We start from the raw sequence: 25,374 nt of genomic DNA, 5'->3' as shown, positions 1-25,374 counted from the left end.
TAGGTGTTTATATATATATATATATATATATATATATATATATATATATATATATATGTGTGTGTGTGTGTGTGTGTGTGTGTGTGTGTGTGTGTGTGTATGCTTTTTGTTACCACAATTCAGCCTCATTTAAGATTTCTTTACTTCATGAGCTGAGCTTCGGGGGGGGGCATTTTAAAATATTGTCTCTGGGCCCATTCCAACCTTGCTATGTCCCTGGTCCTAGTTCTGGAGGTTTTGTTGTTTTTAGCAAACTTGTCAAAAGTATTGGTAAGGGGTTGAATCATTTCCCCCATGACCCCCACTCCAATTACCAAACTGTTCTGCCTTCTGGAGCACTCAGCTACCTTCTGATGCACCCAGGAAGGAAACTGGATAGCCATGATATCCAAATAATGAGGGAGCAGAGGAAGAAGGCTGCAAATGCAAAATGCAAAATCTAGATATACCTTTGGAATTCTATTTCATTTGAAGAAAAATGTAAATACACAGGAAAGGATAAACAGAGAGCTTTGGGGATGAGACAATTCCAAAGGCAGGTCATGTGACAAAAGGCTTAAAGGAACTGGGAATATAAGCTTTTAGACTAACAAAAATAAAATGGTGGAAAGAAGGACATATGCTGACAATTCGTAAATATTTAAAAAGATGTCAAAAAGAAGAAGGAAAACAAGTTGTTCACCATTTCCACAGAGACAAAACAATGGATTCAAACAGAGTTTAAGCTGAGCATTAAGGAAAATAGCTTCACTAGAAGACCCATTCAGCAATGGAATACGGCACATAGGAAAGATAAGGAATCTCACTCCTTGTGCACTAGTGCCGGTTTAAGGATAGCACCTCCAATTTAAGGGCATGACCCAGAGAGCCCCTTAAACTCCCAGGACTGCTTCTTCAGTCTCCTGAGTCACATGCATGCCATGCTAATCCCAGTGTTTGCAGCAATAGATGACATCAACTGTAAGGTGAGCTACATGTTTGTAAACTTGCAGAAATATGCAGCAGGGAAGCCATATTGGTCACTGGACATTTAGTATGTGCTCATAAATGTGTATCCATGTTTTGCAATGGTTGCTGCTCAAACAGCAGCATGGATGTGCCAAACATGCTTGTTGTGAAAAATGTACCTTGGTCCTCAGAGCCATTTTGTGCTTGGGCAAAGATACTCAACTACTAAATACATATTTTGCATTAATTATTTATTTTTATGTACTTAGCTAAAGATTGCTACACCGCCATTCAGCCCTGAAAAGGGCCTCCAAGGTGTTTTACAAAAACAATCAAAAGCAGCCATCAAATAAACAAAACCATATAGGAAAATAATCAAGTAAAATTCAAAACAACTACAACAGCTAGAGTTCAAAGCACTAAAAACCAGGGAACAGCACAGGATGGGGGAAAATCACAAAATCAGAGTCAAGCAAATAAATCAAACAAAATGCATGGTGAAATAAGAATGTTTTGACTTGACACCAGTGTTCTCTCTAATTTTTTCAATTGTGTGCAGAATGAGTTTTGTTCTGAGTGGCAGTATCAAGGCAACGTGTGCACATGTGTATTCAGAGTGGGACCTTCCTAATTCAGTCTGAGCGGGATAGACAATTAACTGAGCGGACATCAAAAAATGTGTGAGCATGTGCATGTGTGCATGCCTTAGGGGGAACAGTGCTTGAAACTGAAATACCATCAGGGAAGGGGATCGGTAGACCTCATGGGGTAGGGAATTCCACAGCCTGGGGTCTGCAACTGAAACCGCCCCCAATGTATTCCCACCAAGTAGACTGCCAATGGTGGCAGAACAGGAAGCAGGCTAGCCTCTCATGATGCACAAAGTGGGCAGGCAGGTTCATGTTATGAAGGGCACACTCTATACACTGCAGCTTGCTCCTTCCACATACGTGAACTGGTCACCATCAGTGGTGACCATAAATCTCCTTCTGGCGAACGGCTGCCTCTCAGTCTCCAACATGGTGAGAGGTCCCTCACCACCACCCTGCAACCAGGACTTTAAGTACCATGCACAAAAGAAATTTCCTGTAAATATCAAGGCCAAAAAGGCCACCTGCTTTCCTCCATATCCTCAAACATTTCCTCCATATCCAAACATCCTTTTTTCATCAAAGTTTTGCCTAATAGCTAGCAAAATTTGTTCAGAATTTAATAAAAACTAAACATTTTAATGCCTGTATGTATGTATGTTGCGTCCATTGGTTGGATATGATTTTGTCATACCAGGGGGCGTAACTATAATAGGGCAAAGGGAGACAGTTGTCTGGGGGCCCACTGCCTTGGGGGCCCCCCAGAGGCAAGTCACACGACTGACTCCCCCAGCCCCACACCCGCCTGGGCTTCCTTCAGTTGTATTCATCCTCCAAAGCTGATGTGAATATTAAGACCTGGAGCTACCAGAACAGCATGTCTTTCTCTAGTACCGTTAAATGACTTGCATCGTCCACAATTTACAAAACCTTTTTAAAAATAGTTTAGGATGATGTTCTGTTGTGGCACATTGTGTGTGTGTGTGTGTGTGTGTGCTTTTTGTTACCACAATTCATCCTCATTAAGATTTCTTTACTTCATGAGCTGAGCTTCAGTGGGGTGGGGGTGCATTTTAAAATCTTGTCTCTGGGCCCACTCCAACCTTGCTATGCCCCTGTGTCATACATAGTATAAAACACAAAATGGTATAGTATGAGATTCAACACCGTTCTGTATCAGGCACATAATTTTGATATCTTGCCACCTTTATACTCAGTATCATTCTGTTCCTAGTGTTGATAAATTTTATATAGTTTCTCTTCATAGTCTTAATTTTTAGCTTATTCTACTCTCTGTATTATGTTTTAGATGTTTTAGGTAATTTTATAGAGATCCCCTATTACCTTGTAGGAGAAAATTGTCTTAACTGTTTCTTGTTTATTTTGCTGTTATGCTGGTCATAGACCGAAATAAAGACTTGACTTGACTCCTTTTTTCAGCTTCTGACAAGAAGATATCCCAGAGACCCTAAAGAGTTAGTTAGTTGTTTATTTACGATCTTAGATCAAACATCAATATACACAGAATATACACAGTAAAAAGAAAATAATGGAGACAAAGTCTAAAATGTCATCAAATATATAAAATCAGGAATCTTTGACAGTAACCAATTGCTGTGCTCTAGCTTCTCTTAGTTTGGTCAATGTGTAACAAAAGAGGTTGAAACAATTTTGGTGGACAAGTGAGATCATTGTGGATATTTTGTTTGATTTGTATAGGAGAGGAGAGCTGGTCTTGTGGTAGCAAGCATGACTTGTCCCCATAGCTAAGTAGGGTCTGTCCTGGTTGCATATGAATGGGAGACTTGATGTGTGAGCACTGCAAGATATGCTGCTCTGGGTAGAGCAGAAGGTTTCAAGTTCCTTCCCTGGTTTCTCCAAGATAGGGCTGAGAGAGATTCCTGCCTGCAACCTTGGAGAAGCCGCTGCCAGTCTGTGAAGACAATACTGAGCAAGACAGACCAATGGTCTGACTCAGTAGATGGCAGTTTCCTATGTTCCTATTTTGTTGTTGACCAGTGATTGGGTGTCAATGTTTAATCAGCTAGATTAATTGATTTTAAAACTGTTAATCAACTAATCATTGCCCTAATCACTTGGGTGGGATACCCCAACAAGTGCTCATGCAAACTGTGTCACTGTGGTTTCTCCCATTTGCTACAGCAACAGCCTTGTCAATGTCTTCTGGCTCCTTGCACATCTTGTAAGCCAAGAGCACAAACTTTTGAGTGTCTGCTTTGAAGTAAATACCACTGTGTTCAGTGAGGCTGGCTCCCAGGAGAGTGTGTATAGGATTGCATCTGCAGATATCTTTAATTAACTAGTTTACTTGTGAAATTTAATGAGGCTGTTCTCACGAGCAGCCTAACTAGGGCTAGCGCTGCATGGATCCCAGTGCTCCTGCACAGCCTAACCCCGCTCCTAAGCCCCACTCTTAGCTGAGGTTAAGGGAAGAATCACTCCCTTAACCTGGCTGCCTGGCTGGTGTGTCTCCTCAGGCTTCCTGGAAACTGAGGAGAAACAGAGATGGGCGGCTAGAGCGCCCTTCTGATGAGGGAATACCCCAAAGTACCATGCCGCTCATCACGCAGATAGTGATCTATGCTCATAGCTTATGTGGGTGCGCAGCTCACATCGAAGGGGTAATGATCGATCGTTTGGGGAAGAAAGGTTGAAACCTGCCTTCCCCCCACCCACTCGATTGTATGAATAGCCCCAACATGTAACAATCAAAATCCAATGTTCATTTCTGGTGGTGATTTTCCCTGTGCAAGCAGCTCCTACAAGGAAAACCACGTTGAATCCAAAGATCTGCACACTGAAGCCCACTGCCCACAGCTTTGAACTATGGGCTGCTTAAGGGCTTGCCTCTGTGCAAATGCAGCTGTGAATGGTATTTGGTTTTTTTAGTCTGGAATCTTGACTAAAAAAAATCAAAAGGCTTTAGCCTGCCAATGGGTCAGCCTTCTGCTGTTCATCGTTTCATCAAGTCCCATGCCAGAAGTTACAATATTTAAGAACTTTATTCAACAACTTTAACCCTACCTCAGCCATTGTGCTCCTAAGCAAGGCCAGTGTCATTACATCATTGCCTGTTGCAATACACCTATAAATCGAATAAGAGCTCATCTACTGCATCATTGCCCAGAACTTCCCTTCCATCTGTCTGTTGCCCTGTTGCATTTTGGTTATACACAGCACTGTGTGATCATGATATATTATGTAAATTAAGGATATCTGCATACATTTCCCCAGTTTTACATAATGTATTCTGTTCCAGTGATTCAGGTTTTCAAGTGTTGTTGCAGAAATTGCTGATAAGGAAAGAATTGGCGGAAGTGAATGGGAAGCAGGGAAATTTATTCAGTCATTTTCTCTGGAACAACAGAGATGGTTTGCTGCAGATATCCTGGACTGGTCCCTAAATGGTTTAGGATCAGAATATCAGACGGATTCCCTGTGTTCATATGAAATTATCCCCATGTTGTGTTCCTCCTTGGACAACGTTCTGCTCTCTAGTTCCCACCATCTGAAGTATGTTGGATGAGTATACATAAAGGGCACTTTTTGATAGTGGTGCCCAGACTTTGGAATTTGATGTCCCAGGAGAGAAGTCTGGCTCCCTCCTTGCTTGGTTTTAGGTACCAGGTCAAGACAATACTATTCAGTTGAGCATTTGACCTGAACAATGACTGACCCACAGTAGTTATCTCCAGGTTCAGAGGCAGGAGACCAACAGCAAGAAAGGGGGCATACTTCCATCCCTTGTGGGCTTCCCAGAGGCATTGGGTAGGACACTACAAGAAATAGGATGCTGGACAGGATCCCAAAGAGTCTTCTCTTCAGTTGATTCTTATGTTCTTATAATTACCCTAAGTGGCTTTAGTTTACTGTCACTGTTCAGTTTAGTTTACTCTTTACTACTTTGTAACATGCTCTGAATAGTCTTGCCCTTGAAAACTGATTGGAAGCTCTAAACTGATGCAAAATGCCACTGTCCGTCTTTGAATGGGAATAAGGTGCAGCTATTACACTGAGCTCACTCAGTTTGTCGATTGTATTTACTGAGGCTGTTCTCATGTGCAGCCAAGAACAGGCTAGGGCAGCTAAGCCTGGGCTTGGCTGCCCACGGGAACTGCCAGGAGCTGCGTGGCTCCTGGTGCCATCTCGGTGGCAAACCCAGCTAAGAAGCTGGGCTGCTAAATGAGGCTAAGGGAGTGAGTGCTCCTTTAACCCTGTTTAGTTGGCCATGTGTCAGCGCCGGCTCTTTCAGCTAGTGTGGAAACACTGACAGGTACCTGCCCGCCATGGGCAGGGGGGGGGGAATCCCCACAATGCACCACACACTTTGTGCAGTGTATTATGGGATTCCCGACCCCTGCACCTCCACGCCACCCACGGCAGCCGCAGACCATCTCGGTGTGTGATTCACGAGCCCAGCAACTCCACGTGGATCATCTGTTAGGAAGGGAGCTGCTGCTTCCTTCCCTGCCACCTGCCCTCAAGCCCTTTCACTCAGTTGTGAGAAAGGGCTCATTTTATAATATCTTAAACACACTTTCTACCCAAACAGGTATTCAAAGCAATTTCCAATACACTAACATGTATAAAACCAAAATGTAAATAATTGGAGAGGAGAGGAGAGCTGGTCTTGTGGTAGCAAGCACGACTTGTCCCCTTAGCAAAGCAGGGTCTGCCCTGGTTGCATCTGAATGGGAGACTTGATGTATGAGCACTGTAAGATATATAGAGCAGAAGGTTCCAAGTTCCCTCCCTGGCTTCTCCAAGATAGGGCTGAGAGAGATTCCTGCCTGCAACCTTGGAGAAGCTGCTGCCAGTCTGTGAAGACAATACTGAGCGAGATGGACCAAAGGTCTGACTCAATATATGGCAGCTTCCTATGTAATGCAGAATTCACCAATCCAATATTCAGCGACTTAATTGGAATAATAATAATAATAATAATTATTATTATTACATTTATATCCTGCTCTTCCTCCAAGGAGCCCAGAGCTCCTACATACTTAAGTTTCTCTTTCACAACAGCCCTGTGAAGTAGGCTAGGCTGAGAGAGAAGTGACTGGCCCAGAGTCACCCAGCTAGTATCATGGCTGAATGGAGATTTGAACTCGGGTCTCCCCAGTCCTAGTCCAGCACTCTAACCACTACACCACGCTGGCTCAAACAAGCTGCAATTAAAGAGCTTGAGGCTCTACAGAAAAACAAAACCTGGACTCTTACTAAGTTACCTCAAGGGAGGAAAGTTATAGGCTGCAAAAGGGTTTTCAAACTCAAACATGATGCTGATGGTGAGATTCAGCTCTATAAAGCCAGATTAGTAGCGAAAGGATATTCACAGAAATATGGAGATGATTATGATGAAACATTTGCACCAGTGGTCAAACACACCACAGTAAGGACTCTGTTAAGTATTGCTGCTAGCAAAGGAATGCATGTTGAACACCTAGATGTGAAAACTGCATTCTTGCATGGCGATATGTAAAAACAAACAAACAAACCCCAACTTCTACTACTACTATTACCAAAACTGTCATAAATGAGATAATGCTTATGTATAGTTAACCTAAGGATTGTATTGCAAATTTTCACTTACAACCATTATCTTTGACAGTGGTAACTTACATAGTCTACATTTGTGCCGCCCTGATATATAGTTTACAAATTCAGATCATGTCAACAGTTGCATATGTTTTAGGTGGATGGTACCTTCCTTGGCTTAAGAGAAATTATAAATATTTTATGCACAGCTCTCTCTCATTCACCTCACCACTGCGTCCTCTATGGGGGATGGCACCAGTGTTCTCTCTAACAGGAATTCCCAGATGTTTTTGACTACAACTCCCAGAATCCCCAGCCAAAGGCCACTGCAGCTGGGGATGCTGGGAGTTGTAGTCAACAACATCTGGGAACTCCTGTTAGAGGGAACACTGGATGGCACCCTTAACACCCCCTAAACAGTAATGCCAATCTTTCTCAGCAGCATGTTTTTAGCTGAGGAGGCCAAAATCTGAGCAGGCATGTACTGTAGTCAGCTTAACTTCTCATGTATCTGGGCTGCATCCTCAGTCATGCAAGCCTGAAAAATATACTTCCAGTTATCACATTATGGATTATGGCCTCTGTCTCTTGCACAAGACTATTTGGATGCCGGACCTAGTTCTGAATTAGCATGCATATGATCAGGCTGGAAGGATACAATTGCCTAGGTTATCTGTTTGCTCCTAGACATGATTCAAGGTGCTGATAATGACTTGTTTAAAAAAAAGAAATCCCAAAGGAGCTGTGCCTCTCATATTTTATGAAATACCTTCTTCCATATAAAACTTTTCATTCATTAGCATGAGGTCTTGTTCTGGATTATTCTCTTCTGGGCTATCACAGCTGTAATCCACATTTATTGGTAGGACGAGCTACTAAACATAGTGGAACTTACTTCTGCTTAAACATACAGAGGGTTGAGCTTGCTTCTGAGTAATCAGGTTTCACTTTGGGGTGTGACATCCATGAGCAGCTGTGGTTTTGGCACAGCTCTGGCACGCCCTCTGCCAGATGACATAATTCCAAAATTTTAGAAGGCATGCTACAATTCTCTTGTTCCACCAGGTTTTGAAGGGTTGATAGACTGCTATTTTATTGTATGGTTAGATTTTAGAATGGTTTTATTTGGTTATATTTTAAAGACTGTGGTTATGTATTTTTATTGATTTCTGTAAACCACCCTGAAACATTTACTGATCGGAAAGGCAGGTTAGCAGTAAAAATAAGTATATAAAAGTTTAAAACTGAAATGCATTCAGGATCAGCATATTAAAACATAATACCAATTCTTGAGAGGCGAAGCCAATCCAATGGATGCATCAACTCTGCTTGAGTGCAGAATTCACTCAAAAGATCTCACGGGACCAGCTCTTCTAAAACCAGATAAAGTTGCTAAGAAAGTTCAGCTCATATCTACCTTTCCAGCAAAGTTTCCCTTGGCTTGGACACTTATAACTGAATACTAATCATGTTTATTGGGCAGCAAGTCCCTTGGTTTCAGAACATAAGAGCCTGCAGGATCAGACCAGAAGTCCATCTAGTTTACCATCTTGCTACCCACAGTGGTCAACCAACTGTCTGCACAAAGCCCACCAGCAGAGCATGAAAGCAATGGCCAACATATTGCGCAAGGCAACACTGATGTTTTGGGGTTGCAACCTCCAATCCTTTGGAGTTGCTGCACGTGAAGCCAGCCCTGGCAGTGTTGCACAAGAGCATACTTGCACAACTACTTACAACAGCATGCAGGCACTTGCGCAATGCTACTTCCAGTGAAAACAATTGAAGTAGCACTGTGCAAATGACTACATGCTTTTTAAAGTAGCTGTGCAAGTGCGCTCTTGCACAATAGTTCTGTGACTGGCTTTCACATGTGCAGCAGCTCTGGTGGGTCAGAAACGCTGGCATCATCTTGTTGGCCTACATCAACAGAACTTACTTTTCAATGAGTGTGATCTGTTAATTTATTTTGAAGAATTTGATCCCCCCCCCCAATGATTTGAGTGTTTATATATTATAAACAATATAACCGTTCAAGGTACATCATCATACTGGCACAGAGGCAGCAGATGGGGATGGGAGGGGAGTTTAGAAGTATAACATTCAGGTTTGAGAGCGTACCTAGATACTCCAGTGACAGCTGAGTGGGGCTCAGACAATGTTATCATGCATGAACAGAATGGCGTATACACAGGCTTCAAACATTACATTTTCAAAAAAGCACTGTAGCAAAGCCTTGCATTGCCAACTTGATATTATTTTATCAAATGTTCCCTGCAGTCCATTTACTGGTGCATTATGAAGTTATTACCATCAATAATTAAAAGCCCATTGTTCAAAATAAATGAACAAATAAAAATTTTGAGGTCAGATCCATGCTTCAATGTGGTGTGTGTGTGTATTAATCTCCCTTACACGTAAGGCTCAGTCATTCACCAAGTGTGAATGAATGCATACATGTGTGTTATAAGTCTCCTTTGGGACAACTTTATATATGGTTATGTAATGTAAATTCCTCCATAAAAATCAGATGCTTGTGCCTCTCAGCTGACTCTGTGTTTATGTGTGTCATGTGAATGCATTAGATACTCATTTAATAACAGTAATACTTGCAGCTTTTATGGCACTTTTGAGTGGGCAAAGCACTTTACAATCTCACACAATCTTATTCATTCTCACAGCATCTCTTTGAGGTAGGCAGGTCAATTGAATTATATTTCTATAATGAAAAGATGGAAAATTGCACAAAGGCAAGCTGGAATTGGATCCTGTTATCTTCCAGCCCCTCTATCTAGCCACTAAACATAGCTACTTTTCTTCTTCCTCCTTCCCCCTCTCTTTTCCTCTTCCCCGCTCCCCTCATGCAGTTTTGAAATATCTTGTCCCCTCCGAATAAACAGTGCACCCAAAACAGTCAGCCTCTTATTGAATCCCACAGAACCTGCAGTTCCTTTCAGATAGGTTCACCTCTGCATTAGTGGTCATATTCTTAGTTATCACAAGTGACTCTATGACTTGATTTGCTTCCATTTTCTCTAAGGCCTATTAATGGCAAGAACAGGTACTAAAGAGAAAGGCACATGAAGGAGGAAATAGGACTCTAAGGAATAAGGCATCAGAACAGCACACTTCTAGACTGACCTCCAGATGTTGGCCAACATAACAAATGTGAGAAAAGAATAAGCCCTTGCAAAATGGAGGAATTGCGAGCTCTTACCTTCTTCTGTTTCTACTCTTTAAGCCTGTCCCAGAACAGCACACTTACTGTAAAGGGATGTGCTGGCATACCTTGCTGTATGCAAGGTGTATATAAATATTATTAGTAGTTGTTGTGTTACATATCATGAACACTGAAGAAAATAGGTTGCCTGATTAAAAGGAGTTTAATCAGTTTTTCAAGTTGTTTTAAAATCAAATTAATAGTTTGCCTGATTAAAAGGAATTTAATCAGTTTTTCAAGTTGTTTTTAAAATCAGTTCTAAAAGTTGTTAATTAGTCTAACCAATTAAAGCTATGCATCTCATTGTTGAGATGCATAGTTCGCTATGTGCCCCACCACCCACTGAGGTCACTTGTGGAGGTCCGTGTCCAGTTGCCGCCAACTCGTTTGGTGGCTACACAGAGACGAGCCTTCTCGGCTGCTGCCCCAAGATTGTGGAATGAGCTCCCTAATAGGATATGAGCCTCCTCATCTCTGTTAATTTTTTAAAAACTCCTGAAAACACATCTCTTCAACCAAGCTTTCTCAGCTTTTAAAAACTTGTTTTTAAATTGTTTTGGCTATTTAATTGGTGTTATATGATGTTTTAATGGTTAATTATTATTTTATGCAGTTTTATAATTTCTGTTTTAATTGTTAATTGATTTTAATGGTGTTTTAATGTAATCCCCCCAGAGCCTTTTGGAAGGGTGGTATAAATTTTAATAATAATAATAATAATAATAATAATAATAATAATAACTGAAATTCTAGTTTTTGCTGTATGTAGAGTTGCTAAATAATAATATAGATAATGGTCACATTCTCACCACCAGATCAACCACAGTTAAAGAGTTAATTGTGATTGGCAAGCCATGTTTAAATGCTGGTTAACTGCACAATTTAACTGGGTTTGCCCGAAAATTCCAGGCTTCGCAGGAGTATGCCAGGTATGTCATCACAGTTAATTCTTTAACCACAATCATTCTGGTCGTGAAAACATGGCTGTTATACTATTTATTTGTTGAGCACCTGTGTTCTAAAGAGGAGGGCAAGTGAAAAGGCACTCTTTATGTGTAATGAGAGAGAGAGAGAAATGAGATGAACCTATTGCCTTCCCTTCCTGATTACTTGTCAGACTGGGTTTCTTGTATGGGTGTGCAACAGGAGAAGGTCGTTTACTGGAAGCCCAGTATGGTCAAGACATGCAGTGAATATATATGATGTCTCAACTATGAGATGCATAAACTTTGTCCCAACCTTTAGGTTACTTACTATTTTTGTTAGCCAGTGGCAGATCCTTCAGAAGCCCCTTCTCATCTCACAATTACTTAGAGTTCTTAAGGAACTTTGAGGTGCTTTTTGAGAGGCTTCCAAACAATCATGCAGCAAAGATCTGAGCATCAACGTTATAGACTCACTATTATCTACAAGCTTGTTTTCAACCCCTCGGAATGTTAATAGACTGGCGAGACACAATTTTCCTTGGGAAAAGCCAGGCTGTTTCTTCTTTAACATGATTTCTTACATAATATATATTTCCCCTCACTATCATTTGCGCTGACTTGGTGTGTACTAGTATGCTGAAATGCCAAAAGGAAAATTGGGACTTGATGATCCTACGAAATGTGTCCCAGACTTTGAAAAAATTGCTGGGGAACAAAGGTAGGCGAATACTGGAAAGCTATGTAGCAATCATTCCAACACCAATTAATTATTTACTACTTTTTTAAAAAATCACAAGCAAAGCTCTTTTACAATTCTAACAAAGTTGCCTTGATCCATCAACAGAGATCTGTGCATAGAAACAACCTTCTGAGCATGTAGGCAACGTGGATTCAGATGCATATCTGGGTGCACCATGCTCATCTGATTCAAGCCCCATCAAATTGGTGGGATGTGCCCTTTGATGTGCAAAGGAATACACATCCTATCCAAGGCTACCATTTGTTATAATGTGGTAACAAGTTGCCCATGGGAAGAGTTGAAGTTGGTAGAATGTCCCACAGATTTAAATCGATCTGATTTCCAAGCAAGTGGTTTAAAATTGTACTGTAAGACTTGTGACATGTTTCCTGCTATTCTGCATCTCTTCCTAGCAAACACCATGTATAGTCTGTGTACACTGGCTCACAAAAGAGTGTCACAGCCAGAAAATGATAAAGAGAAGGGGAACAAGTTCTCTCTTCTCCTATGAGGATAGATGAAACAGATGTCCAAAAGAGAACTGCAGCCAGCAGCTCCTCACTGAGAGCGCTGCAGAGAGGCAGAGTCTCAGTGGATAGGTGATGGATCTGCTTTGTGGTTTAATAATTTGGCCTAGTCATCTTTGGACTGGTCCAGACACATACATATTATGGTGGCCAGTGAATGAGCCAGTGTAAATTAAATCAAATCAGTATCAGGCAAGACAATGGATCTGGCATATACTAACATTGGAATTGTGCTAGTCCTCTGAGACACATTTTGTGCTCACAACAGCTGTCCCTAAAATCAGTACAGTCACTATAGCAGTAGTTATACATACATACCCCATGCTAAACCAGTAATTCCCAAACTGTGTTTTGCAGCACAACAGTGTGCCTTGCAAGAACAGTCAGTGTGTTTCAAGAAATACATTTAACATAGGTGAGTTAAATGTATTTCTTGAATACTTTCTAGCTCAGTACTGACCGGCAGTGGCTCTCCAGGGCTTCATCTAGACTTCTTTCCCAGTTCAACCTGGAGAGGCCAGGGATTGGACCTGGGGCCTTCTGCATGCAGCTCAGGTGCTCTGCCACTGATTTGCAGCCCCCTCCCCAAACTAATGGAAGAAAGCCTCCCATGAGCCCAAAACACCACTCACAAAGGAGGCTGCATGCTGTGCCTCTGGATGAGTCATTGCACTGGACTTGCCTCTTTCCAGTCAGCATCTGCTGGAATAGAGAATGATGCCACATCTGCACTGGGCATGATCAAATCATTCAGTCACCCCCAATATAGTCATGTAGGATTATCTACCCCCAGCGGAGAGATCCACCTCTATATGTGTTATTGCTCTGAACTTGCTTCTTTCAAGTCTAAATGAATATCCCTGTCAACCCTTGCTAATTAGGCAAAGAGGCACCTTTTAACGTGGCAGTTCTCTTTATTTGATGTTGTTACACATTCTAAAAGTAATGCTTTGGGGATATACTGTAAGAGGGAAGTGTGCCTCCATTTTCATTTGTTCAGAACAAAAAAAATCTGTTTTTCTGGCATATAGAAATTTTGGAAACTGTGCTAAACCAAGAAAATGTGTGCTGCTGATCTCAGCTTCTTTATGTCACAAAGAGCTCAGTGCTGAGAAAATGCCCAATTAAATGCATAGTCCTCTTGTTTAAAACGAGCAAAAAGAGTAGTACGACTCACAATGCATAATTAACCTATGGGAATGATTGCCACAGAATGTTATTATGGTGTCAAGTATAAATGGCTTTTAAAAAGGTCTAGATACATTCCTGGATGATGAGCACACTGGTGGTTATTAGCCATTATAATCAGAAGCTGCTTTGCATGCAGAAAGTCCCAAGTTCAATCCCTGGCTTCTCCAAGATAGGGCTTGGAGAGACTGCTGCTTGAAACCTTGGAGTGGCCACTGCCAATCAGTGTAGACAATACTGAGCTGGACAGACCAATGGTCTGACTCAGTAGAAGGCAGTTTCCTATGTTCCTATATAAACTGCTGGTTCAGAGGAACTATGTGTGGCTACCATTTTATCTGCTTATGCACTGTCCTCGTCTGAAACAGAATGCTGAGCTAAATGAAGTATTACCCTAGCTTCGGATGGTGATATTTCTGCAGAGATTTGCTAGCACAGCTTTTGTTTTGAATACAACATACAATGATTCTGTGGGACTCATTGCTATGAGACCTTACAAAGGTCAACAATATTATTGGTTTCAGGTTTGCAGATGACAAGTTATTACTGGTGTATATTTGGTAAGAAAGCCAGGGGATGTTTAAGGTGTCTTCAGATTTCTGGCTGCTATAAAATGGGGTGGTTGTGGTGATGATGCATGACATGGGATATTGGCTGACATCCTAATTAACAAAGCACAACACTTCTAAAGGAGTGCTGACATTTTGCATGCACAGCTGCCTTCCAGACTAAGGCAGGGCATGCGCTTGCATGGGAGAGCAAGGTTCGCTGATTTCCCTTGCCCCCAAGAAGCGAGTCTGGCCCACTTCCAGTTTGCAGGGAGAACTTCCTGTGGAGCAGAGATAAACAAAAATGGCACACACACACACACACCCTCCCCGGCTGCACGGCTACTGGAGCACTGCTAGTCTGCAGCACAGAAACTCCATCACTCCTCATGGAGCACTGGCACTTCGTTAGTCAGGATGTCAGCCACTGACTTTATATTACTTGGGAAGGGGGGAAAGAGGGAATTTGTCAAGCCCTGAATTTTTATATGTAATTTATTCTGCAGTCTCAGCTGTCCTATTCTGAATTTGCTAATCATGGAGGGCAGGCAGGCAAGGATCTATGCAGAGCACTGAAGCAAATAAATTATTCAGCTACTTTTTTAGCTTCTGAGATTTGTGAAGGCTGTGTCTACACATAGCTTTGCAACTATAAGTGCAAGAAACTTTTAAAAAAACATTGAGCTTTTCATCAAGCTAGATTTTACACACAATACCACAATCTGCACTTTTTTGGGGTACTCTCATGGAATAAGGGCATATATACAACCATAATAAGATTTTCTGCGATACAAGTTCTTTTGCCTGAGCTGATATCTTGATATCCTTAGAAACACTTAGTAATGATCGTTCTTTGTGCTAGGATACTGGGCTCAACGCACCACTAGTTTGAATTCATGGGGCATTACTGGCATTTCTAACCCCTTTCTTTATAGAACAGTGTGGTTAATTCCACTGTTTAAAGAAAGAAGAATGTTATGAATGAGAACTGGAGGCCTTACTCTTCAAGCACAGGTTCCCCTGCTAGTGTTCCATCAATGCAGAGACTGTGGGGTGGCTATTTACCAATTGCTTTCCAAATTCTCTCTGGTCCCCACAAGGAAACTCTTTTTTTCTCCTTTTTTTTTTGGCATAGAAGGAGAAGGGTCCCTTTGTTTTTCCTAACCATAATCATAGCAATTGCCAGACTGAATTATTCTCTACTGTTCATCAAACTCAGTCTCCTGGCCATTGAACAGAAAGTATATCATGGTTAGAGAAAGCTACTAGACCCCAAAAGCAAAGAATGGAAAATAGCATACCCTGTGAAGGCCTCACCTTAGGACAAATTTGATCTGGATAGTGTTGTCATATAGAGAGGTGTAAAATACCATAAAAATGCAGTATACACCATATTATTCTGTAGCTGAGTAGTCAGTGACCTTCCTCAGAGTTATTGGCCTTCAAAAGGCCTTTTGAAGGCCAATAACTCTGAAGAAAGTTACTTGTTGAGTTATTAGCCTTCAGAGGCCAATGGCCTTTTAAAGTTGTAAACGATAGTGATATACATGTAGCTTTACCCCTTACTCCACTGGCACGGATGCCTCATTTTTCCAAACAACTTCAAGGGGGCATACTCTAAGATCTGAACTGACACCATTAGCTTGTGCCATCAGGTTCAGAGTAGCTTCTTATCCCTTAAGGCTATGTTGGGGTGAATGAGAAGAAGAATGAAGAACTGCCTACAAAAGAGCTTGATAGTCAAAAGAGAAGACAGCATAACACAGCCTGAGTTAAAGGTAGGTGGATTAACATTAAGCTCAAATTTTAGCAGCAACATAGTAATCATGTACAGGGGAGTATTTTATTTTATTTTATTTTATTTATTCAATTTACATACCGCCCTTCCAAAATGGCTCAAATGTACTCTGTCCCTTCTGAATCAGTCTAGATACCTTATCAAATAAAACAAACCACACTCTAGGAAATTGTAACAGCAGGAAGAAAATCTATGATATGGTATGAATTTGTGAGAAAAAAACCCCTAGAACTAGCTATTCTCAACTTCAGTAAATATATTAAGGATAGTACTTTAAAGGCAATTGACTTTGTATCCTGATAGTAAAACTCCTGAGCCATTCAGACATCCAAGACCATTGCTGTTATCTACTCGGACTTTCCTATTTGGAGTAGGAACAAATCTTTCTCAGGTCAGATTGGCTAGTGACCACAGTGTCTTATCTTTTTTCTGTATTGGGTTTACTTGCTAGAGCCATTTGGAGTTATGCATTTTAAAGACTTCTGTTCAGAATTGCTCTCTGCTTGAGACACGTGGAGTTTGGGACTACATGGGTTAATCTACACATTTGGGATTCTGCCTTTGGACAGAAGTTTGGGTTTAATGATCAAGTTATTTCAAGTTATATAGTTCAATAATCTATTTATGAATGGCTTAAAAAAACCATATCGTCTTTAACTTGAATTTTTTCTTGCACATCCTCTGAACATACCACTAGGTACACTGATTTCAATGTGTTTAATTTAGTTCAGTGGTCAGTGAATGCAACAGGAAGACAATCAATAATTAATGGAAATCACATGACTGGCAAGGATTCTGCACCCTTAAACTGAGCATGGAGATGATTACATCTTTACTGAAAGAACAATCAACATTATTATTCATGTTATAGGAAAATATACACTTTTAAAAATTAGCTAGGGGTGGGGGTGGGGAATAGAGGGATTCTATTTTATCTGGTCAATTCCACAACATATAATTTCACCAGTTGCCTTCATCAGTGCACAATACAGAGAAGGATAAGCATGCTTCAGTACAACTGAAATAAAGCTTTATCTCTAAATGGGAACAAAGGTAGAGTCTCTTCATAAGCCAAATTCCCAACCACATATCACACTTCCAAGCAACTGAAACCTTGTTCTAATTATAATGATGATTAACCATTGGCAAAGCCTGTCTACTAGGGGAAGGGGGACCAATTCATCATAATTTCCAGTCAGAACTAGATTCTTTCTGAAAACAGAATTTCATCTACTGACAACAGGAGGAAGTTGAAGGGATTTCAAATTGAAGGGTTTCGGTGGCTACCATATGAATCTATTTTGTTCATTTAGTATGGGGGTCACTTTTTGGCTTTGTTAAAAACTAGCACAATAGAATAAAATTCTGTGTTCACTCCAAACAAGTCTTTGAGTATATTGTACCCAACCCTGTGTGAGGTTAAACTAACCCCTACTAGCTCAAATGCTCAAACATCTTTCTACAAGAAAATGACAACACTTTAAAAACACTTTTTAAATTGTTGTTAGTTGCCCAGGGACATGTTTGGGCGGGGTATAAATTTAATAAATAAATAAATAAATAACATTTGTTACTAACAATCCTCAGGTACATTCATAGTATAATCTTGTGAATATGAGGGTCCATCCATAAATCCCTTCATGTTCTGAAGCATGCTGAAACACATGCAAAGATAGACATAAACCTATAGTGAAATCCAGTTTCTATTAAAAGGTGGAAAATTTCTTATGCAATGGACTAGACCTTTCACCTTGGTACCCATTAGGTTCCAATGTGATTTGCAAACAACTTTGCAAATAATTAGAAAAACCAATAACTATGCTGACATTATCTAGATGGAATATGCTGAATCAAATGTCAGTCTGATTCAAACAATAGGCCTACAAAGACGATATAGCTAAGATGTCATTTTTAAGGCTTGGGATGAAGGAGGAAGTCATGTGGCTAGCACATGACAGCTGTCTCCTTCCAGCTGAATGGGTCAGGTGTCTCATTCGCCATGGGATGTACTGGAGATGTCTGTTCAGTATGACAATGAGGAAGGCTTACTGGCAGAGATATAATAAGGTGCATATTGCACCTGTTCTGAATTATAAGGGAGTTCATATTTCTAGAGGCTAGATTGATTAAAGAGAGGGCTGCTCTGTATGAAGGAGCCACCACACAGCAGCCCCTTGAAGTGGCCAATGTAAGGCAACTGCTCCACACAACAAGCCATGCTGTGTTTATTGGCCTGCCTCCATTGTGAAGTTTATTTTCATTCTGCTACCATACATTCCTGTGACAACTTGCAGGGGCAAGGAGAGAAACCACACTGGGGTCTGAGCCACACAGCAAGTCAGGAAACTTAGAATGGCCCACCATATAAAGTAGTTGCCTCCCAGAGACAGCTTTAAGGGGCCTGCAGGTGGCAGCCATATTGTGTGAACAGCCCTTATCTGTAACACAGATTCCTGTCATATCCATCCATTATTGATACAGCACTTTTACTATGCAGGATGTTTTAAAATATACCCCTGACTCATTGGTCTTCACAAATGGTGTGACGAAGGTTGGGTTAATTCCCATTTACAGATAAAAACTTGATGAGTGAGAATGACTTGCTCAATTTGACCACCTAATGTGTCCATGGGCGGGGTGGTCTTTGAACCCATTTTCCAGCTTCAAGACCTACACTTTCATCTTGGCTGGCTACACCAGATTCCTTGCAATTGCCATGATGTAATGCAGCCCTCTAAAAAGCCCTATCAGCATGCTCTTTATTTCTTTAGGAACCTTCACACAAGAATCAAACAATGCTAGAGTCCTTGTATTTGATAAAGAAATAATTGTGTGTGTGGGGGGGTGGCGGGGGGGGACTTCCTGCACTTTAACGTGGAATTTTACAAAACCAAACCCCCAAACCTACTCTGTCCCATTGGGAATTGCTCCTAGTCTCCTCACAGCAGTAACAGAAGCCTAGAGAATGTGCATTAGGTACCAATGGATAGGGCTAAACAAAAACAAAACACCCTGGAAGAAAGGCTCTAAGTCGGTGGGTTTTATCGCTCGGATCTCCCGGAGTCCAGGGAGCTGTCCATTTCAGCACCACGCGCCTGGAACTCACACCAAAGCGAGACCCCCTCTTTGATCCCCTACTTCCGCGCCATGGAAAGACAATCGACGAAGCAAACCAACAGAAAACCATTAAGATTGTTATCAATATCCCTATATAGGGGTGGGGGTGGAGGACGACCAGCGATTAGCAAACATAAACATCCTACACAACGCTGCTCTCCCTTTCCATTCACATCCTATGTCAAACGTTCATTTTACGAGGAAGGAAAGAAAGCGCGATGCCAGCAATCGAAAGCGAATGCCCCCTCCCCAAAGGAAAGTCTTTGAGTGAGCCTCTGAAGCTCCTCCCACCGCCCCTCCCCACCCCCAGAAGGTAGCTCCTTTTTCAGTAGGAAGTGCAGGACACAAGGGTCATAAGTCTCCCCGGCGGTGGAAAACGCTGCAGTGTTACAAGAAGCAGGTTACAATGCGAGTCAGCATGCAAGAGAGAAGCAGCCACCCCAATCCCAAGTCCCCATCCCACCTGAGAAAGACTGAGCCACACAGACCACACCAGGCCTTTAGAACACAGCAGATGGAAACGAAGGTGTGTGTCTGTGTGTCTGCGCGGGGGTGGTGGTGGGGGGGGAGCGATCTATCGTGCCCGCAGTCTCAGCCCCCAAGTCTTCGCAAGCTGCTAACTCCAGAAGTGTTGCAGCGTCTGCGCCCCTCCCCCGCCCAGTCCTTAAAAAATGTACCTTTGCAACCGCCAAAGCCGCGGATTCTCTTTCTCACACGCACACTGGCCCTTCCTCCACGCCCCCTGTGTCCTCCCCACAGCGGCCGAGTAGAAGGGAGGCGGCGTGTCGGAAGGGGGGACTTGGCACCCGCGTCCAGTCAAGGAGATTTGTAAATAGACAACACCCCCCTCCTCCTCCTCCTCCTCCACCAACTCAGATAAACTTACAGTTCGTTCACTTAGGTCGCTGGGGATATAGGGGAAGGGAGGGAGACTTTTAAGTTAGCCCTCAAATGGGGAAAAACATTTTTCAGCATCTCCTACCCCCGCAGCTCTCCACTGGAAAAAGACTGACAGCGCAATCCGATGTGGGTTTACTCAGAAGTAAACTGCACTGCCTTTAATAGGACTTACTCCCAAGTAAGTGTGCATAGGATTGCAGCCAAAAGACAGGGCGCTGGTGGGGACTGCATGAAGCACCCTCCGTCCCCCCCCCCCCCCGTATATATATATATATATATACCAGGACTTTGCGGTGGGGCTTCTGGGAAGGGATGGGATGGGTTGTTTTTTTTTTTTTTTAATGTGGTGCTATCAAGGAGCCCCGGCACAGACCCCCAATGCAGACCGAGGGCCCGGATTCCAGAATGCCGAGTCTTGCCAAGAAGACTCTTTTTTAACTAGAGTATTTCTCTACCAAATGGGAGAGGACCAAGGCTTGATCTATAGTTGACCGGCCAGCGCGAAAGCCTGCCTGTTCTTCTCTAAGGATGCCAAGAAAAGGTGGCCTGCTAACGTTGGGGAAGAAAATGCACCAGCTACCAACAGCCCCCACACCGCCACCTTCAACTCTTCCCTCCACCCCCCGCGCCCCAGCTGCTGGCCTGCCCGCAGGAGCGGAGAAGGCAGCGATCGCCTTCCCCCAATGCAGAAAAGAGGCTCAGGAGGTTGCTGCTGGGATCCGGAGGAGCAGGGGGTGGGCAGAGTGGACCGACTCCCCCCCAGATTGGGAAAGGTAGGAGTTGGGCCAGCAGCCATCAAGACTAGTGCGCTGGGCGAGGGGCTCAGACGCACCCCTCCCCCCAAGTACCCAGGAGGAGCACGTTCTTTGGAGGGCTTCCCAACTGGAGAGGAGGAGGGAAAGACTAGTGCCTCTGCGCTTCATGGGGGGGGGGGGGAGGTGCCGCGGCGGCAAGGAAGCCAGCCTGATGTGGGGGGACGCACCACTGTACAACTTAACCCCTCTACTACATACACAGGACAGGACCTGGGAATGGCTTGGAATTAGCATGGGGAGGGCGGAGTGATCACTAAATGGCACTGGGGTCATCAAGGCAGCGGGCCCCGTGCGCCCCAATCGGGTGGAGACAGAAAAGGGGGGGCACTCTAATGCCCCCACCCCCAGCATGTAGGGAGAGTAAGAGCGAGCTGGGAAATCGCTCTGCGGCAAAGCCCCTGCCTGGAAGTGGATGGGGGGGGGAGGCGGGTTGGCTGTGGGGGGGAAATCCCAACCAAGGGGAGCCAGATCTGGGGGGATCACCACGCGCCCCCTCCTCCTGCGCGTCCGGCCGAGCCCCCCTTGGACTGGTGTGGCAACTTACTGTGGCTGCGGCGCTAGCGCGACTCCTGCAAGGCGTTGCTGGACTGCAGAGGTGGGGAGGCTGCAGGAGAAACTGCGGTTGTCGCCATCTTGGTGCGCTGCCTCCCCTGCCTTCCCCCCAGTGCAGCGCGCCGTTCCCTTGCATAATTGATGACTCTCAGCAGAACGCTTAGGGAGCGTGGCAAAACTCCGTGCGCTCGCCTCCCTCCATCTTCCAGCCCTGCCCCAGCCCAGCCTAACCCAGGGACCCGGCAGGCGGCGGCAACCCGTCCCGACCACGGCGACGCCAAGTTAGAGGGAAAGTTGGGAGCCCTCCGGGAGAGAGGGAAGGGTCTCGCCTCCCGTTTCCCCACGGAGAACAGAATCCCACTCACTTTGGACAAGTTCTCGGGACGTGGAGAGCAGGACAAGCAGCGGCCGGCGGTGGCGGTGGCGGCAAGCAGCAGGCCCGAGGCCAAGGCGACGGACGCGCAGCCTCCGACTTCACGCCAGCCCCCACCCCCACCCCGCTTTACAGACGGAAACCAGCTGCACGCAAAGGTATCGGAGGAGGTCCGGGGATTCCCCACTCTTTGGGCACTGAGAAACCAGAGTCGATTCCAGAGGAAGAGAAGCTCAAGCACCTTCCATGCCCCGGTGATGAGTGCCCAGGGTCCTCCTGGCTCCCTGTTGCAGAAAGGACCCAACGGCACCCAGAAGTGCAGGCGTCCCCGACCCACTGCTAGGGACACTTGGAGGAATGCCCTGAAACCCGAATGTGAGAATGGGGGTAGGGTAGGGAATCGGTACAGTCAGCAGGCACCGAACCGTGCATGGCACAAGGTCAGGATCATGGAAGCCTCCTGTTGATCAAGTCTGCTCTCATGCTTCCTTTTTGCACATACCCCTTGCCTCTTGTCACCATTTGTCAATCTAGTTCAGAGACTCACACCCAAAGTGTGGCCCATATAACATGACAGTCCTGGGGAGATGGAGCTGAACAAACAACTCTTAAGTCAATGGGGAAGCCACTTGGAAAGAGAAAACAAGGAGCTGTACCCATTTGTCACTAAGTAAAGGGGATCAACGTGATAGTGATTCTGCTGGAGAAGCAAATAGGAGTGTGACAAGTCATCCAATTCCTCCTCTCTCTCGTGACCATTTATCACAATACTTATCTTCCCACCTTGATGTGTGACATCCTTTGTGAACAACTAAATGCACCCAAAGAGATCTTGGAAGTAAGTGGCCTCTTAATTCGAACCTGAAATTCATCAAAGTTTATATGACATGGCAAAAGATGAGAGGGCTTCTCCTGCACTGAAAGCAGCAGTTCAAATAACTTGCTGTGTCCCTGCCTCCAGGAAACTGGGCCAGTTGATCCTCTGATTCCAAACTATGTATTTTGTTACTGAGTCAGCTGCTAGGACTGTGGCCTAGCCCTTCTCCTATCCTGACAGGGCAGAGCTTCTCCTAAAAAGGTTAATTGTCATGTTGATCCCAAAGAAAGACAGGGCTGATCCCAGAGGTTTCGGGGCAAGCAGCACTTGGGAGCAAAGCAGACTTCTGAGTTACATAGCATTATTTCCAATGCATATCAGGAGTGAACATGGGAAACAGCTATCTAGTGAATCATACTATCTAGCTCAATATTGCCTACTGACTAGTAGAAACACGCCAGGACTTCAGGCAGGATTTTTTCTCAGTCTTACTTGGAGATAGGGATGTGCAGAACTGGTTCACGATCAAATCGGACTGCCAAGGACTGGGCTGGTTTGAGCGATTTGATCATGACCTGCTTTGAACCAGTTTGAGCTGGTTAATTGAATTGACTGACTCAGCCAGTCGTCTTGACCAAACTGGTTCACACACCAGTTGGGAAATTCACATACCAGTTCACATATCCGTTCGCAAATTCACATACCAGTTTGCAAATTCGGTTCAAATTCAGACCAAACCTCCCCAACTGGTTTGTGCACATGCCTACCTGGAGATGCCAGGGATTGAACCTAGGACTTTCTGCATGATAAACAGGTGCTCTACCATTGAGCTACAACCCCATTCCCCATGAGAATAGGCAGGAATGAGCAGCAAGAGAAAGAAAGCTATCACTAGGCAGAATTTCACTGGTTTGGGGCAAAATTGTTGCATATTTCTTAATCCTGGGTTATGAGCTGAATGGAGACCAAGGCCTAGCTGTGGACTAGAATCTAGTTTGTGCTGCTCATCCAAAGGGCCTTTCAGAATGTATTTGTCGTATATTTCCTGGAATCTAAAAAGAGTACTGAAAGGCTAAAGGCAATAGTGTGGTTGTCTATATAGCATAAAGAGTTTCTTTTGGTAGAAGCTACACAGTGTGGGGCAGTGGTTAATGTGTTGGGGCAAGAAAAGCCCTGGTTCAAAGCCTTGATCCATTAGGAGACAAAAAAAATAAGGGTGCCACATTTGGCAGATCAGTTGGTAGATAGACTGAGTTGGCTTCGTTAAAACCATTCTGATCAACTAAACATTTTTGGTTAACTGGATGACAGATTTAATTGTTGTTATAAACTGCAAATGGCAGGCACTACCCACCTGTGAGAAGGGGGAATGCCTCTTCTCAGACACACCTGTGTCATCTAAAACCAAAGAAAATGTTCTTTTTTAATTGGAAACTGTTTTCTGATTTCTCCCCTCACATATGCAGACTCCATCAATTAATGAAATCCTGCCAGCCTCCCAGGAGTCAGGCCAACCTCTTAGCTTCTTTCCTGGCCAGGAACTGGGCTGGGCAAGTTCATGTGTGCAGGGAGATGCAGGGTCATCTCCCTTGAAGATTTCAGGTACTGACTTCTCTCTCCGCCCATCTTTCCTGCCACATCATCTTGGACAGGAAGAGAAAATTAACCTGGGAAGCAGACTGGAAGTGTCTGAAGGCCCAATTAACATACTATTACAACAGTACGATACATGTACAGAAGTGCTATGAAACATCATTGCCTGCAATTTGTGCAAATAATTGCTGTTGAAAAGTGCACAAAAATCACAAGAAATTTGAGTGTGGATTACCCAGCATTTCCCTCATTTGGCACAGGATACCCTATTCATAAAGCATCCCCCATGAGAAGCCTGTCCAACCTTTCTGTTTAAAAAATCTTCAAGGACAGGGAGGCTATTACTTCGGAGAACTACACTAATCTGGTAGTTATGAAGTTCTTTCTAGTGACTTACCTTGTCCTACCACCCTGTTGTTTAAATGATTGCTTCAGTCATGGCCTTAGAGGACAGAATGAACAGCTGTTATTTTTTTCCTTTTTAAAAAATCCTTTAAATATTTGAAAACGATTGACATATCCCACTTTAACCTTTTTCTCTCAAGGCTCATTTTTTTAGTTCTCTCATCATATTCATTCATTCATTCATTCATTTGATTTCTATACTGCCCTTCCAAAAATGGCTCAGGGCAGTTTGCACAGAGAAATAATAAATAAATAAGAAGGATCCCTGCCCCCAAAGGGCTCACAATCTAAAAAGAAACATCAGATAGACACCAGCAACAGTCACTGGAGGTACTGTGCTGGGGGTGGATAGGGCCAGTTACTTTCCCCCTGCTAAATAAAGAGAATGACTATGTTAAAAAGGTGCCTCTTTGCCTAGTTAGCAGGGGTTAACAGGGATATTCATTTAGACTTGAAAGAAGCAAGTTCAGAACAATAACACAAATAGAGGTGGATCTCTCCTCTGGGGGTAGATAATCCTATGTGACTATACTGAGGGTGACTGAATGATTTAATCATGCCCAGTGCAGATGTGGCATCATTCTCGATTCCAGCAGATGCTGACTGGAAAGAGGCAAGACCAGTGCAGTGACTCATTCAGAGGCACAGCATGCAGCCTCCTTTGTGAGTGGTGTTTTGGGCTCATGGGAGGCTTTCTTCCATTAGTTTGGGGAGGCAGGGGGCTATACATTGGTGGCAGAGCACCTGAGCTGCATGCAG

At 43.6% G+C, this 25,374-nt stretch overlaps 1 protein-coding gene and 1 non-coding gene across 5 annotated transcripts in view; both read right to left on the bottom strand.

Annotated features, from left to right (window-relative positions):
- SCN8A (sodium voltage-gated channel alpha subunit 8) overlaps positions 1–21,553 on the bottom strand; it is a 154,887-nt gene extending 133,334 nt beyond the window's left edge. For all 4 annotated transcript variants that reach the window (XM_053292582.1, XM_053292584.1, XM_053292581.1 and 1 more), the window contains exon 1: positions 21,420–21,553. The gene's annotated coding sequence lies outside the window, so the exon portion shown is untranslated. The remainder of the gene's footprint in view (positions 1–21,419) is intronic.
- A 1,832-nt stretch (positions 21,554–23,385) lies between these two features.
- On the bottom strand, positions 23,386–23,457 carry TRNAD-AUC (transfer RNA aspartic acid (anticodon AUC)). The gene has a single exon. It is a non-coding gene; the product is annotated as a tRNA-Asp (tRNA).
- Between the last annotated feature and the right edge of the window lie 1,917 nt (positions 23,458–25,374).

This window comes from Hemicordylus capensis, chromosome 2, assembly GCF_027244095.1.
Source record: "Hemicordylus capensis ecotype Gifberg chromosome 2, rHemCap1.1.pri, whole genome shotgun sequence".
NCBI classification, from domain to species: domain Eukaryota; kingdom Metazoa; phylum Chordata; class Lepidosauria; order Squamata; family Cordylidae; genus Hemicordylus; species Hemicordylus capensis.
Note: the sequence above shows the minus strand (reverse complement) of the source record. Positions and strands in the feature narration are given on the sequence as shown.